Source organism: Oryctolagus cuniculus, chromosome 9 (genome assembly GCF_051225735.1).
Source record: "Oryctolagus cuniculus isolate XC-2025 breed Fujian yellow rabbit chromosome 9, ASM5122573v1, whole genome shotgun sequence".
NCBI classification, from domain to species: Eukaryota; Metazoa; Chordata; class Mammalia; order Lagomorpha; family Leporidae; genus Oryctolagus; species Oryctolagus cuniculus.
The window spans coordinates 135,939,427-135,955,327 of NC_142875.1; the positions used below are offsets into that span (position 1 = coordinate 135,939,427).

The window sequence follows — 15,901 nt, forward strand, 5'->3', positions numbered from 1 at the left end:
CAGTGAACGATGAAGGGCTCCTGCCGCCAGCCCACGTGGACTCTCACCTACAGAGAGGCTGGCCGCCCGCAGGGGACCTCAGCTGCAGCATCTTCTCTGGCACAGGCCCCATCTAGGGCTTGACCTCATTTGTGCTTTTGTGCTGTTTGTTTTAAAGAGCATCCAGAATTTGTGATGTTTCAGAAACATCCAGATCTACAAAGGCAGTTATTCGAAAACCAGTGGAAGTGAGTACAAAGCACACACGGTCTCTGGCACTTGGTTTTTCTCATTCACTGAGAGCGAGAGAACAAACGCACACATCCCCATCCCTACACTCTCACAGTGGGCCAGAGCAAAGGCAGAGCTTGGAGACCAGGTCTCCCACACAGCAGCCGAGAGCCAACTACTTGAGCCATCACCACTGCCTCCCAGGGTCCAAATTAGCAGCAAGCTGGAATCAGAAGGAGAGCAAGGACTTGAACCCGGGCACACTGATGTGGGAGTGGCCACTTGCCTGGTCTGATGAACTGCCAGGCCAAGTCTCTGTCCCCGACTTTCACCCATAACCTCCTGTAGATTCTACCAAGTCAATGCCACATTGACTTTCAGCTCCACTGTATGAGTTAGAAGAAACTGTTTCCCTCTCTGGAATTTAAATCTCCCCATTACCTTTAAAGCTATCAATTTGCCAACAGTAGCAGAGATTAGACATACTTTTATTAATACCAATATATGGCCACATAAATATTCACACCTTAAGTGTGACACAATTTTCATCCTCACTGAAAAATTCACTAATTAAAAGTGTACATTTAAATAATGGAAACCATGCACATTTCTTAAATGCTACCCTTCAGCCAATGTTACTCAGTTTTTATTAACAAATGTGATCCCATAATATATATCGAACATTTTCAGCTTGCTAGAAAAGAACACAATTCACTTTCATAAATTATATTACTTAAAGGCTGGCAGAAACTCGCTCATTCATGAATATTCAAATGAAGGTGCAGACTTGTCAGCTGCATGCGCTGTATCATGCAAGGAATTAAAATGGTGCATGCATTTACTTAATGAACCTCACTGCAAAACGTCTCTTCAACGTGTCACTCTTAGAGCATGCTCTTTTTTCATAACTTCCGAAACCCAGTAACCTCCAAATACCAAGATCTGGCATACTGCAAGCTTACTTACACCTAACAAGTGCTGCATTTTATAATAAAAATGAATAAAGCCGTTTACTTCTGTCAGCACCCGCCCTTGGCAGGTCCCTGCCTTGATGAGTGCAGCCTATTCAGACACAAGGGTGCGTACAGGAAAAGCAAAGACCTCTTCACAGAGGGCAAAGGGAACCCTGTGCGATGCACAGGGCAAGTCTCCTCCAACGACGTCCTGGGATAATTTAATACTCAGGCGAGCAGATGGGCCATCTATTCTCAACTCTAATGCAAAGAACTCAAACAGGCAACTTATGGGACACGAAGGCACCTAATGGAGCTTGACAGAAAGAGAGAAGCAGGGAAGTGAAGGAGACACAGCTGCCTGGCTCTCATTCAACAGTGGGCACAGCAGGGTGACAGCACAGGGCAAAGGCACCTGAGTGGCCTCCATCCCATTTCACTGTTGACCCAGTGCTCGGACTCTGCAGAACCCTGAGGTTTCCATGGAATAGCCAGTAAAGCCAGTAGGATACGCCTTCCCTTAGCTCTCTGAGGGAGAAAAAGTGAAAACAGAACAAAAGAAGCATCGTGATTCCCAGAAGTACCGCCAGCCTCATGAAGAGCCCACCAGAGTGGCTCTGGGCCTTTCCTAAGAGGACACCTTGGGTAAGGGTGCGATCTGCGCCGCACATTTCACGTGTGTGCACTGACTGCTCCTCACGGCAGACACTCTGCTGGGCACGGGCATCTACCACTGAGTGAGCCGTGGCTCACACCCTCTCACCCAACTGGGCATGCAGGCTCATCCACAGCCAGTGACAACAGAAACCCAAGGAAAGGCCACGGGGAGGGAACCGGAAGTGACACAGAAACACAGGAGATGAAAGGTGGCCTCCTGGAAGGGCACAGCTCAGGAACGGGCAGCTGGAAGAAGGCACAAACAAGGCTGGTCACAGACACAGACTGTACGGGCAGGAAGTCTCCCTACGCCTGGGTTGACAGAACAAGAAGAGGAGACAGGTGACAGGAGCTGGGCTGCCAAGGAGGGCAAAGCAGCAGCCTGCAGTATGTGGGAGCAGGATGAAGCATGGCAAACCACCCTCCTCCAGCTCCAAATCTCTCGCCAGCCCCTCCCCTGGCAATCCGTACGGTCTGCTACGTCAGGCAGGGTCAACAGCAGAAGAGACAAGCTAGGAGCAAGGGTGCCTGGGAAGAATGAGCTGCCCAGTGGCTATCACACTAACCCATTATGGGCCACGGTAGCCTCACAGGCAAGAGGAAGTATGAGACAGTGGAGCCCTGAAAACACATGTTTGAGGAGAAAGGACAACAGCTCCACTAAAGGGAAGTCCACATGGCATGTCAAAATAAGGTCAGAAAGGGCTGAGTCCTAGGAAAACTGGGCGTCCAGACAGAGAGTGAAGCAGACCTGGCCTGTCCCGTTTTCACCCAGTGCCAGCCATGAAGGCAGTCACGGAGGACAGCAATGCCAGTGGCCACACCCAGGTGGCAGGACCACTTCTGGACTCTATGTAGAAAAAGCACCCACCTGCCTACCCCTGCAGGGGCTACGGCAGAATGATCCACTTCCACAAGGCAGCAAAGAATCAACGGCCATGGTCACACACTATTGCATGAGACCACGGCTTCACTCTTTCCTAATGCTGCTTGTGAACGTGAGTGTGCACTGCGTTCCTTGGCATGTAACTGCAGCCTCCTATGCCTTGGATTACTGACTGCTTCAGGTGGAATTATATCTATCAGGACTTTTTTTTTTTTTTTGACAGGCAGAGTAGACAGTGAGAGAGAGAGACAGAGAGAAAGGTCTTCCTTTGCCGTTGGTTCACCCTCCAATGGCCGCCGCGGCCAGTGCGCTGTGGCCGGCGCTCCACGCTGATCCGATGGCAGGAGCCAGGTGCTTCTCCTGGTCTCCCATGGAGTGCAGGGCCCAAGTACTTGGGCCATCCTCCACTGCACTCCCTGGCCACAGCAGAGAGCTGGCCTATCAGGACGTATTTTCAAGAGCTATGCTGACTGATCAACTGAATGTATCGTGGGTGTCTATATTTTAAGATACGAAGCTTCTGGGTGGATGTACATAAACATACTCACACAGCTGTTTCACACACTGCAGACCAAGCTCAGTCCCTGATGAAATCAGATGAACTCACAGCCATTCAGCCAGTCTTTAACCATTGCCATTAACCAATGTCACTTATGTATTTACTGTGACTCCAGCATCCTCGTCCATGTACATACTTCATTCAAGGCTCCCAGAGAACAACCTGTTGTGCCCCAAGTGGGAACACTGAGAAGACCTTGGAGAAATTAAGTAAGATGACATAACAATTCGGCACATGCCTTGCCAATGCTACACTGACCATCACGTGTTACACACTTACTAGCAGTGTAACACCCAAAAGCCATTCCTGTACATCACTTTCACATCTTCCCAGTTTAACAATGCAAATACAGCTAACAGCAAGTAGGAAGTCAAATGCAAGTCTGAAAGTCATCAATTGTTAAAAAACAAAAAGAAATGTATAGCTCAGATTGAGAAATGGCTAAGTGAAAGAAACCAGTACAACAGAAATATCTAAATTCCAGTAAAAATGAAGAATCCTGAGCTAGAGATCACTGATGTGGAGACAGCAACTGCAGATCCCTCTAAGTGGACTTAAATTATGCAAATGTTTGTAGACGGAATTATCCAAACCCACCTAACATGACTCTGCAGATCATACCACATTCACTTCTGAACGTTTCCACACTTGCTTCATGTTCAGCTTTTCCTGTGCATCCACTTCAAACTCCTCAATGGGTATCAACACCTCTAAAATGACCCAACACAAAACTGGAAGTTGTAGATGCCAGGAATCCACTATAATCCCTTTAGGTGAGACATGGGTCTTAGGGCTTCCTTATGATCAGCTTGAGAACACCAACCGTCACTGCTCTGTGTTCTGACCAAGCTGGCTGTGGAGGGCAGACCTGTACGCAGCAACAGAGTTCCCACGGAGCTCTTGATCTCCTTTGGGAGAGTCCTAACAACCCATGGGTCAAAGCAGTTATTTCTCTCAGTCAGCATGATAGTCAGTGAGACACAAATCAAAGTCAGTCATTAACAGCAAATACATATATCTGATTTTTATTACAGCATTTCTAAAAGAATGTACAGTAAATGCATTCATGATGCAGAGATTCTATACTGTCAAGCAAAAAAAAAAAAAAATAAAAATACCTTAAAGTGTTTCAATATTCTTTAAAACTTCTAGTCAGCTATGTGACTTTTATCCAGCCCATAATCTTTTTCTGGAATCTAGACTCACTTGCAGTCAATTCTTAAAAAATGTTTTCAGGGGCCGGTGCTGTGGCATAGCAGGTTATGCCACCACTTGCAATGCCTGCATCTCATAGGGGTGCTGGTGTGAGTCCTGGCTGCTCCACTCTGATACAGCTCCCTCCTAATGCACTTGGGAAAGCAGCTGAAGATGGCCCAAGTGCTTGGGTCCCTGCACCCACATGGAAGACCAAGAAGGAGCTCCTGGATTCTGGCTTCAGATCAGCCCAGCTCTAGCTGTTGAGGCCATGTGTTGAGTGAACCAGTGGATGGAAGACATCCCCCCCAAATCTTTCAAATAAATACATACATCTTTAAAAATGGTTTCAATAAAAGTCTTAAGCACCAAGTAATACAAATTCCTCTCTCCTGTACTCTGCACAAACCTCTGTCCAGCACGGACCCCACACCCTTTGCTCTAGCTGGGTCCTACCTGAGTACAGGGACTGTGCCTTCCTTATGTCCAAATCTTACTTGGCACTCAGCACTGCCCTGCATAACAAACCCCCATGGCTTGGCGGAAAGACCTGAAATGAGTGAACTGAACCTTTCAGAACCTCACCTTTCCCTTCCCAACTGGTCTCATCTTTGGATTTCGCATGTTACAATAGACTGTGCAGACTGAGGAATGACTACTGCCACAGCAGTGCTCTCAACACCTGCACTGGGGGCTGGTTCACCCACAGCTTGTGAGGAGGTGGACGGCTACCGTCAGTGCAGCAGCTTCCTGGTGTGCACAGCACAGGGTAACAAGCTCAGAGGAGGCTGCCCGGGCAACTGGGTGACAAACTCTCCCCTTCCTCCAAATAACTCCAATTTCTCTGAGTCAATGCTATTTAAACGATCAGCAGTTCATAGCACCCAAGTGATTCACAAATTCATTAAGTACACAGGATCATTTCCTGTAAATCTCTTGGGTATTTAGTTGTTGGCCACACTAATCCGAGAGTTCAGGAAATGAGATGAGGAGCGTGTCCGCACCACTGCTCTTCCCCTGTGTTACACACAGCAAGTCGTCCGGCTTCTAAAGGACCACAGAGCACCTTTCCTGAATTGAGGTCAGTAGCCTATTCTTCCAAAAAGAGAACAGGCCCTAAAATACCAGGAAGCCACCAGCAGTGCAGGGTTAGGAGGCAAAGGAGGCTAAAAATAACTTCCAAACTAGAACAAGAGCAAAAATTGCAGACACCTGTCCAGAACAGCCTTTGGGTTGAGGCCTATATACTGCGAAAATAAGAGCTGGGTGTTTAAAGGATAACAGCAAAAAGGCCAGGTCTATTCCGGCAGGAAGGCAGGAAGGACTCTAACCTTAAAAACCGCAACATGAAATATAACCTGAAACACCCTGGACTGATCTACCTTTCACCCCCTTGTGCAGTCTTGATCCTGGCTCACAGGCCACAGAACAGCCTTGTCAAAGGCCAGATAATCAGCGTGGTTAGTCCTTCAGGAGTAAGAATACTAAATTAAACAAATGGAGGTGAAGATTTGGAGGAAGACTACAATGTTTGTTTCAGTGCTCAACTGAACACAGGAGGTGGTGAGCTTCAGGATCACTCCACAAACAAAACAGCAGACACACAGTAAGGAAAGCTCACACAGGGCAACCTCAGAGCCAGGCTGGAACCCATCCGACAGGCACTCTGTGCACTTCTCCACCACTAAAACCTAGGGAAGCGTTCACGGTGAGAACATCACAATCGCAATGTTCGCAACGAGAACATTCAACTTCGGGCTTATCCAGAATGTCTGTCAACTCCTAGGGAGACCTCAGTGTGAAGGAGATGGCGACCATACAAGCTTCGTGAACTTTCAAGTACGGCCACACTTGTGCTCAATTGAGGGATGACAATAAAGACGCAGGAACAGTGACTGTGCAGACTGTGTAGGCAAAGCAGGGAAGAGGGGCACTACATCGGTGGTAGGAGGACCCTCTTCAATGCAGTCCCTGAGGGCCACAGTAATGCCCCTCCCATTTTGCCAAAAACACAAGCCTAGGGAAGGTAAGAAGCACCAGGTTAGGGAATCAGAGGAAGCGAGGTGCAGAACAAGACAAGCAGGAGAACTGCACAGTGCGGAGGGAAGAGAGCACACAGAGAGCAGTGGGACAGACGAATTCACCACAGTGCATGTGCAGAGGAAGCGAGGTGTGGAACAAGACAAGCAGGAGAACTGCACAGTGCGGAGGGAAGAGCACACAGAGAGCAGTGGGACAGACGAATTCACCACAGTGCATGTGCAAGGGGGCTGCAGGGAAAGCAGAGAGCACCCCAGGATCAACAGGGAAGTACGCGCAGCAGCAGTGCAGCAGGCCCTGGCACCCGTCAGAAACAGTGACGCAGAACCCCTCTGTCGGGAGACCACGCAAAGTCACCCTGCCCGCTGCACGGAGCTTCGGCATGTGCGGGAAGCAAGTCCCTGCAGGAACTCGGTCATGAGAGCAGCCCTGGGCTCACACCCAGAGGAGGAGCATCTGGAAGCGAGCTCTGACGGAGACACACCTCGACGTGAGCTCAGTCCTCAACAGACACAACAGGCCCAAGAGAACGGCAACCCAAGGATCCCGAAGAGTGGGCAGCCCTGTGTCCTCCGGAGGTGACCTGTCACACACTGCATTTCACTGCCTCTGCATCCCCGGAGCCAGGGTTTCTGGATCACTGGGGCCAGAATCACCCGGACAGCAAGGACGCCTCCCTTGGCCCCAGACCCATCCCAGACCAGTCAGAAAGACTGTGACTGCAGGACTGCTACCTTTGTGTTTTTACAAACCGTTCCACTGCAGCTAAGTTGAGAATTATTTTATCATGCAGAGAAAAAAGAAGGTAAAAAGTAACATTTAAATGGAGATGGCCACATGGACAGTCAACAGAAGCCTTTTTACTCCACATTTTCTGGATGAGTATAGGGTCCACTGTTTGAAAATCATCAGCTCCATTGAGAAATCACAGCTGACAATAAATATGTGCACTGAACACTCTCATTGTGAACACACAAACCTACACTCACTAGACAATGTTCCCTCAGTATGGATTCCCTGGGTAGACCTCATGTAGCCTTCATCAGATAAATAAGACCTTTAGTGGGATGCCTATTTCAGCATGTTTTGGCGTTTTCTGCTTTGCTTTGTAAGTGGTGTCTGATAGATACTTGGTTAGCAAACCAAAGAGGGATCTTTCTAATCCTATTTCTTTCATAGCATTTTATAGCTTACTGATAAGAGTACTTTCTTAAAAATATTCTGAATCTACAAACTTTTTCTAAATCATCCAAATAAAGTTTTACAAAACACCAGATTTCCTTTTCACATTAATATTACTTTGGTTTGCCTATTATGTGTAGATTTATATATTTATAGCTGCTTAATAAAACTACAGCTATAAACATAATAAGCGGAGTTAGCAGGGCAATCACATCAAGGGAACTGTGTGTCCAGGCTTGATCCCTCGCCCAGTGGACAATCTCTGAACAAAGCACACACATCACTCACAAGCGTTTCCTCAGCAGGCGCCTTGTTTAAATGCCGACACTGGCTCAGCGGATCGTGGGGTACCGCACGCCAGTCAGCTCCCACGTGACGATCAGGATGCCAGGCCCATCAGCACGCAGGCTACAGGCCAATGACGATCAAGTCTGACCTGCACAAGAGACTGCTGCAAAGGTCCAGGTGTGGCATCCAGGCCCAGTGATCAGGCTCTCCAGGCAAGGGGCCCAGGAACCAGTGTCCACGTAACTTCACAATCTATGAACCAGCACTTGGGATCGCTGGTCCAGACTAACCCAACTATTTAACTCAGGCAGCTTTCATTACAAATCTCAACCCAGATAATTCCAGTTCGTAATTCACAGGATGCTACTGTAAGAATCTTAGCAAATGTTTTCCCAAGGTTTCTTAACTTATAAACTAGCTACTTATGTTTACAAATGTAATAAAATAGCATTAAGAGCAAGGAAAATGGAAAGAAATGGAGAGGAAGAGGAAAAGGAGAAAGAAAGGGAGAGAAAAGAACTACACTGGTACTGTTATTTTAAGCCCAAACTGTGCCTTTCCCTTTAATTCCTTTCTGGCACATTCTCCCACGCCTGTAACAGCCTCATGGTAAATGCTTGGCTGCCCACCCCACCTCCAGCTGCGATGGGCCCACACAGACTCACTCTTGATTGTCTCCCGTTTACCACACTAGGACTCCTTCTTTGTTAATTTCACTTGGTCATTTAGTTACTGAAGTCAACTCTCCTCTCCATTTCTGCATACCTCCCTCCAGCACCCAACTTAGAGAAAGCTCTTGCTCTCCAGCTCCTAATGAAAACCCAGATAAAAATGACAACAGAAAAGACCAAAGGTTGGCTATAGAGAAACGTGTGACCAACTACTATGGAGGAATGAGAAGGCCGTGCCAAGACGGCGCTGGCGAGCAAGCCTCAGTTACTCAGGAATGGCTTCAGAACCCACATGGCAAAAGGAGCCTACCTGGCAACACGCAGTGATTGGTTACGGCATAAACCGCCCCTTGACTGGATCGGCTGCCTCGGCTACATAAGCTGCTGCACCAACTGAAATATACGGGTTTGCGAGCTGCTCGCCTCTAGCCCGCTTTCACCTGACTCCCAGTGTCTGTGTCATGACTCCACATCTCTTGCCCCCACCACGCTTCTCCTCTCAGAACGAATCCACAGCAACAAACTACAAATTCACAGTACAGACAGCTTAGCTGCTGGAAGGCACAACAGTTCATAGTAGTCAAGGGAGACTTCCTGGTAAAGAAATAAAATCCCAATTTATTCTAACACGACGCCTTTCGGAAGTTCTCCCCGATTACCTCAAATGAATGTTCTCCTCCATTCTATGAATCCACAGCACTTTCTATGTATCTTGAACACAGCACCCAGCACATTTGCAATACACTGCCCCTCACTAACTGTAAACTTATCAACAATTAGGACCGTGTTACTGTATCCGTATCTCAAACATCTAACCAAATGTTGGCAACACAAGGTTTTGCTTGGTGAATAAGAAAATGCCATCACAGCATAGGACCCAGTGATCTCATTGCTCTGTGTGTGTGTGTGCATGTCTATCTGAAGGAAATGAGTTCAGTATCCCAGAGAGCTACCTACACTCCCATATTTAACACAGCACTCTTCACAACAGCCAAGAAAGAAACCAATCTAGTGTCCACAGGCGGACAAACAGGTAAGGAAAACGTGGTATATAAACAATGGGATATTTTTCAGCCATCAAAGGAAATTCAGCCGTTTAAGACAACGTGGATGAACCTGGAAAATGTGATCAATGAAATACATCAAGCACAGAAAGACAAATCCACACAAACTCTCTCGCATGTGGCAACTACAGCTGCTGAACTCAGAGACACAGGAGAGCTATGGCTGCCAGGGCCTGTGGCCTGCAGGCGTGGGGCAGTGCTGCTCAAAGTGCACACACTTTTGGTGATGAGAACAGTCTGAGACCAGTGCTCAGCAGTGACTGTGGGACGCTCAGGTATCCTACCTGAAATGGGCTTCGGGACCGGAGCCTAGGTGCCCTCACCAAAACAAGAAGGGTAAATGCGTGAGCTGATGAGCTAATTAGTTGATTTCATGGACTCATTTTGCAACATTCATTTGCATCAATTTTTATTTAAAGTGTTATCTCTCATGACTCTCCCACTCACAGCCTGCAATGATTCAGAACCCTGGCATTTAGAACCCAAGCTCTTAATGTCCTCAAGGACTTAATCCTTGTTCTCTCTGTATTTAGAACAGTTCCCTCCCCCACCACACACACACACACACACACTCAGACACATACATATATATACTTACATGCATTCACAATACACACACACACACAAAGATACATACACATATACATACCCACACACAAAGACACATACACACACTCACATGCACATACATAAACTCACACAAACACACACAGGCTTCCTCAGATACTACATATCCACACATATACACACACAAGCACATGTGCACTTGCAGACATACTACACAACTACCCATACACACACATGCACAGACTTACACACATATACATACACGTACATATTACACAACCACACACACATTCAAATCACCACATATGCACACAAACAGCAACACAATCACATGCACACGGATGTGCAGTTACATGCACCCATACACATATTACACAAGCACTCATCCATGTACACACAGCGCACACATGTGCAGATACATGCTCACACTTAAACACATATACCCACACACATGTGCAAACACATTACATAACCACACACGCACATACATACATGTATGCACACACATGCTGACATGAACACATAGTATACTCATCCTTCTCATCTTAAATGGCACCAGTAAGTAAAATCTGAAGAGCTGCCTCTCACAGCACCTCACATTTATCCTATATTGCACCTGCCATGATCTGAAATGATATTTGTGGGAGCATATGTGTATCATTAATCAATAAAGTGAAGAGAAATAGAAAACATAAACAAAGGCCTCTGTGATTTTTCATAAATAAAAAATTTCAGAGAAAAAAATCAATGATAAATCTAAATTGCATGAAATGTCAAATTCCAGGAACATGCTAAACACCCTGGTCAGTGTAGCCTGTAGTGGTACTAGAAGCTGACTCAAGGGTCAACAGTGTATCTGACCCAAGGCTCAAAAAATGTTCCACATTTCTACACTGAGAGCTAAGAATACTTGGAAAAAGTAAGAGAACGACATTTGATGAGACATGAAAATTATACGAAATGCAATTTCCTTATCAACACACTTGGTCTTACTACACATGCACGGAAAAGTGGTCTGTGGCTTCTTGCCTGCTACGGACAGTGCAGTGGGCAACGGGGAACATGCAGCCTGCCAGCTCACACACACAGAGGCTGGCCATGTACAGGGCAACCGACCCGTGTCAGTCCACCAAATCTCTACTCTCAGCGCAGCAGGGCCCTGCAAGTCCCTGTGGTAAGGACTGGATGAGCTATGGCACAGAATCCCACTGTGGCAGATGAGACACAGGGGAAGCGAGGAGAGGCCCACTGGGAAAGGTTTTATGCCTTTAACAGTCCGACGCACGGAACCCACGTTTCTGTTGCTTTGCTGGTACACGTGCATCTGGACGCCACTGCTGGAGCTGCTATGTGAACACTCAAAGAAGGCGCAGTAAGAAGCCGAGGCTGGACCCTGGCTTGCCTTCCCTGTAACAACCTGTGAGCTGTGTCCTACGTGAAATCACGCACTTTCTCTTTTCATCCAACTTACATGGAAGTGTGCCATGACTTGGAACGAAGCCACCCTAACCAGGTGCAGCTAAATCCAAACTTCACGGCATGTCATTGGGTCCATGAACTAGGAGGAAAACGCGACAGCGCTTACTTGAAGAGACATCTACCAAGGAAAAATGCAAGATTGAAAAGCTGATACAAGGAGCCAACAAGGGGCATGCAGACAGGTTTGACACAGGGCAAGGCAGCAGAAACGCCACAGACACACTTCTGAGTCTGAATCTTTGCTTCTGTGTCCTACTGCAGCAGAGGCAGGCCCCACGCCCTCCTGGCCCGTGTTTCTGCAGGCACCTCCGGGTGCCAGGGAGAGGCAGGGTGCTCAGCATCATGGCCCACTGGAGGGACAGCGCTCTCACTGCAGCAGCACAGGGGCAACCGATAAACTCTGACCCAGTACTGACGGAACGAGCCACAGGGTCACACAGAGTGACAAACTAATAGAAAATAGAGCAAAGACCATAGCAAGCCAGGTACTGTTTAAGTGACTTACTCAGACTCTACCCCAGTGAATCTATCTCATCCACAAATGCAGTCACGGCAGGAACTGAGGCCTGTGGTCCTGCCCTGGTCCATCCACGACACAGTCACATACTGCTCTCAGTCTTCTGCTCTTCAGAGGAGCAGACGGAGCCAATCGGCAGCACTTAGCACCAGCAACAGATGACGAGTCGCAGTACCTACACTGCCTCCTTAGAATGCTCAGAACGTTAACACCCATTCCAGCTAATATATGAACATGGGCATCCCTTTACACTTCCACGTCCGAAACTTTACAGCAAATTTCAGCCCTTGGCAACAGACATGCTTCCGTTAATTTGGGAGGAGTATTATTTTTTCTACCCATTAATTTTATAGACAGTAGACTCCTCTTGCATTTCCACATGGTCCTGTATTTTGTAGACACCATAAAATTAAAGATTGTGTACAACATATTCAACAAACTTTGTTCTGACAATACTTAACACACTATGTATTACTCTTGAAAAGGAGCCAAGACCTAAATAAATCACGTGTTGGCATTCTTATTGCCACTAGACCTCTCCTGCGGCTGAAAGGGGAATCAGGTAAAACACTGCGAGTTGAGAAATGCAGTCTCCATGGACAGTAATTAAATAGAGTGCACTCTGCTCACATAATGGGACTGGAAAGGGCCAGGCAGCTGTGGGTGACACAGTCAAGCCCTCCAAACTCGGACAGTGTGAATGCAATGAAAGGATCCATCCATTTACCAAATTAAAATGGTCAGAACCGAAGATCAGCTTTCCAAATTAAGTATTGAAGAAATAAAGCCAAACATCAAAGAGATAATATGGAAGCCTAGTAGAGAGGAAGAGGCAAAAAAAAAAAAAAAAATTAAAGCTAATATTGCTCCACTTTATGGGAACTTCATTAGGGTAAATCTGCACACATTCATAAATAACAGGCTATAAAAGGCAAATTGGTTCCGATACAGAGATCTCAGCTCTGTATCAACACCTCTCATGATGAAATCAGCCCAACCAACAACACAGGGCTAAAGGGAGTAGGGGTCTGACCTAAAGGTGGGATCCTGGCCTGGCAGGGGAGGCCCCTGAAAGCTGCCTGTTCCTGCAGTGCCGTCTCCCCAGAGGGTTACCTAGAGGCCCACTGCAAAGGAAATTTCCCTAGGGAATTCCTCACAGCGTGCACTGCCGGAAGGGGGAGAAAATAAATAAAGCACTTGCCGCTCTCTGAAGCGTTATTTACTGCTTGCAGTCAACACTCGGCAGTGTGACTGCCGTTTCCCTCCGTGCTTCCAGGCCGTTGTGAAGAGCACGTACGGCTAACACAGGACAAGCACTGCTGCCACAGCCATGCTGTGCTTCTTGACTCTATGCTGGTAGACTCCTCACCATTTTCCTTCCCTTCTGTCTTCCTGGTGGACACACAGAACACACTTCAACAACTGTTGTGGTAGGGCAGCAGGTCCCAGATGCCACCTCGTCCTGCTCCCCTGAGTTACCCTCCTCAATGTTTCCATCCCCCACGGAACAAATTCTTCCATCAGCTCCTCAGAAAACAGAGTAATACAGGATTTCCGTCATTTGGGGACCATTGCATGTGCTTCCAGATGCCACTGAGCTTAGCTACACAAATAACCAAGGGGAGTCCCCCTGGGCACAGGGGAGAGAGCAGAGGGCTCCCTGCAGCTCTGCAGGGTGGGGAGCACGAGCAAACCCACCCATGAAGTGCCTCCGGGCACCAGCCCAGCAGAAGCATGAGAAGCACTATCTCACACCATGTGAACCCTGCCCTCCAGTGCATGGACAGGGGACTGAATACAGGAAAATATTCTCAAGCAGCAAGATCATCGCCACGGAAGCGGGTAATGAAGACACCTAACACAGAGCCAGGAAACAGAAGGAAAAAAAATGAGAAACGACAGAGGGCACATGTGCCAAGATACATACACAGAGTACACATAGATGTAGGTAGAAACAGCACACGCTGAGAGAGTAAGCACACATATGTGGAGAGTGTGTTCAAACAGTACACATTCACAGCACACCTACACAAAGAGTACAGAGAACACATGTGTACACACAGCGTATATACATGGAGAGACAGAACACGGGTGTAGAGAGGGAGAGCAAGCACGCATCTGCCACACGGAGCCAGGTGCTACGCTCAGTCCAAACGAAACCCCCTCCTCCACAAGCAGCCGGAACTAGGAAGGGGCCAAGAAAGCCGCCCAACATACGCAGTGTTTGCTCTTACATTTTTACATTTTCCAAAGCAAAGTCAGCAAATAAGCAACTGGTAAAGCTCAAATACAAAGCAGAGTTATGCTTCTCTAGGCCTCTATAGCAGACGGTATTCAGAGAAGCCCAACATCATCCAGCTGAGCTGATAAAAAGGCAAAGCTTTTTTTAAGGTACACATTAAGACAGATTATTTTATTTTATTTTTTTACAGGCAGAGTGGACAGAGAGAGAGAGAGAGACAGAGAGAAAGGTCTTCCTTTGCCGTTGGTTCACCCTCCAATGCCCGCCACAGCCAGCGTGCTGCAGCCGGCACATCGCGCTGATCCGATGGCAGGAGCCAGGTGCTTCTCCTGGTCTCCCATGGGGTGCAGGGCCCAAGCACTTGGGCCATCCTCCACTTCACTCCCTGGCCACAGCAGAGAGCTGGCCTGGAAGAGGGGCAACCGGGACAGAATCTGGCGTCCCGACCTGGACTAGAACCCAGTGTGCCGGCGCCGCAAGGCAGAGAATTAGCCTAGTGAGCCGCGGCGCCGGCCGAGGACAGATTTTTTTTTAAGATTTATTTTATTTATTTGAAAGAGAGACACAAAGAGAGAGCTTATCCATCTGTTGGTTCACTCCCCAGATGGCCAAAACAGCCAGAGTTGAGTCAATCCAAAGCCAGGAGCCTCTTCCAGGTCTCCCATGTGGGTACAGGGCCCCAAGGACTTGGGCCATTGTCTGTTTTCCCAGGCATATCAGCAGGAAGCTGAATCAGAAGCCCAACAGCCGGGAATCAAACCGGTGCCCATATGAGATGCTGGCACTGCAGGTTGGGGCTTTAACTGCTGCACCACGGCTGCCGGCCCCCAGGACAGATTTTAATGTTTGTCCTAGTGATTAAGACACTAGTTAGGGGCCGGTGCTGTGGCACAGTGGATTAAAGCCCTGGCCTGAAGTGCTGGCATCCCATATGGGCGCTGGTTCGAGTCCCGGCTGCTCCTCTTCCAATTCAGCTCTCTACTATGGCCTGGAATACCAGTATTCCAGAATATTCTCCACATGGGAGACCAGGAAGAAGCTCCTGGCTCCTGGCTGGGATCGGCACAGCTCTGGCCGTTGTGGTTAAATGCCCACATCCCATAATGCAGTGTCTGGACTTGATACCCAGCTCTGGACCTGGCTCCCGACACCAGCTTCCTATTAATGAAGACACTGGGAGGTATCAGCTAACGGCTCAAGTAATTAGACAGGTCTCCGTCACCCACTGAGAGACCTGGGTTGAGTTCCAGATTCCCATCTTCAGCTGTGGCCCAGCCCCACACTTTGCAAGCACTTGGGCAGTGACTCAGCAGATGGGAGCTCTCTCCCTCTCTTGTCTCTCGAATAAATAACAACAACAACAAAAGTTCGTAAAAGACAGCTATTCCCTAA

General features: G+C 47.9%; 1 protein-coding gene across 12 annotated transcripts in view; it reads right to left on the reverse strand.

Moving 5' to 3' along the window:
* The window catches only part of NELL2 (neural EGFL like 2), a 391,818-nt gene that overhangs the window by 179,687 nt on the left and 196,230 nt on the right, over positions 1–15,901 (reverse strand). The gene's annotated exons all lie outside the window — the stretch shown is intronic.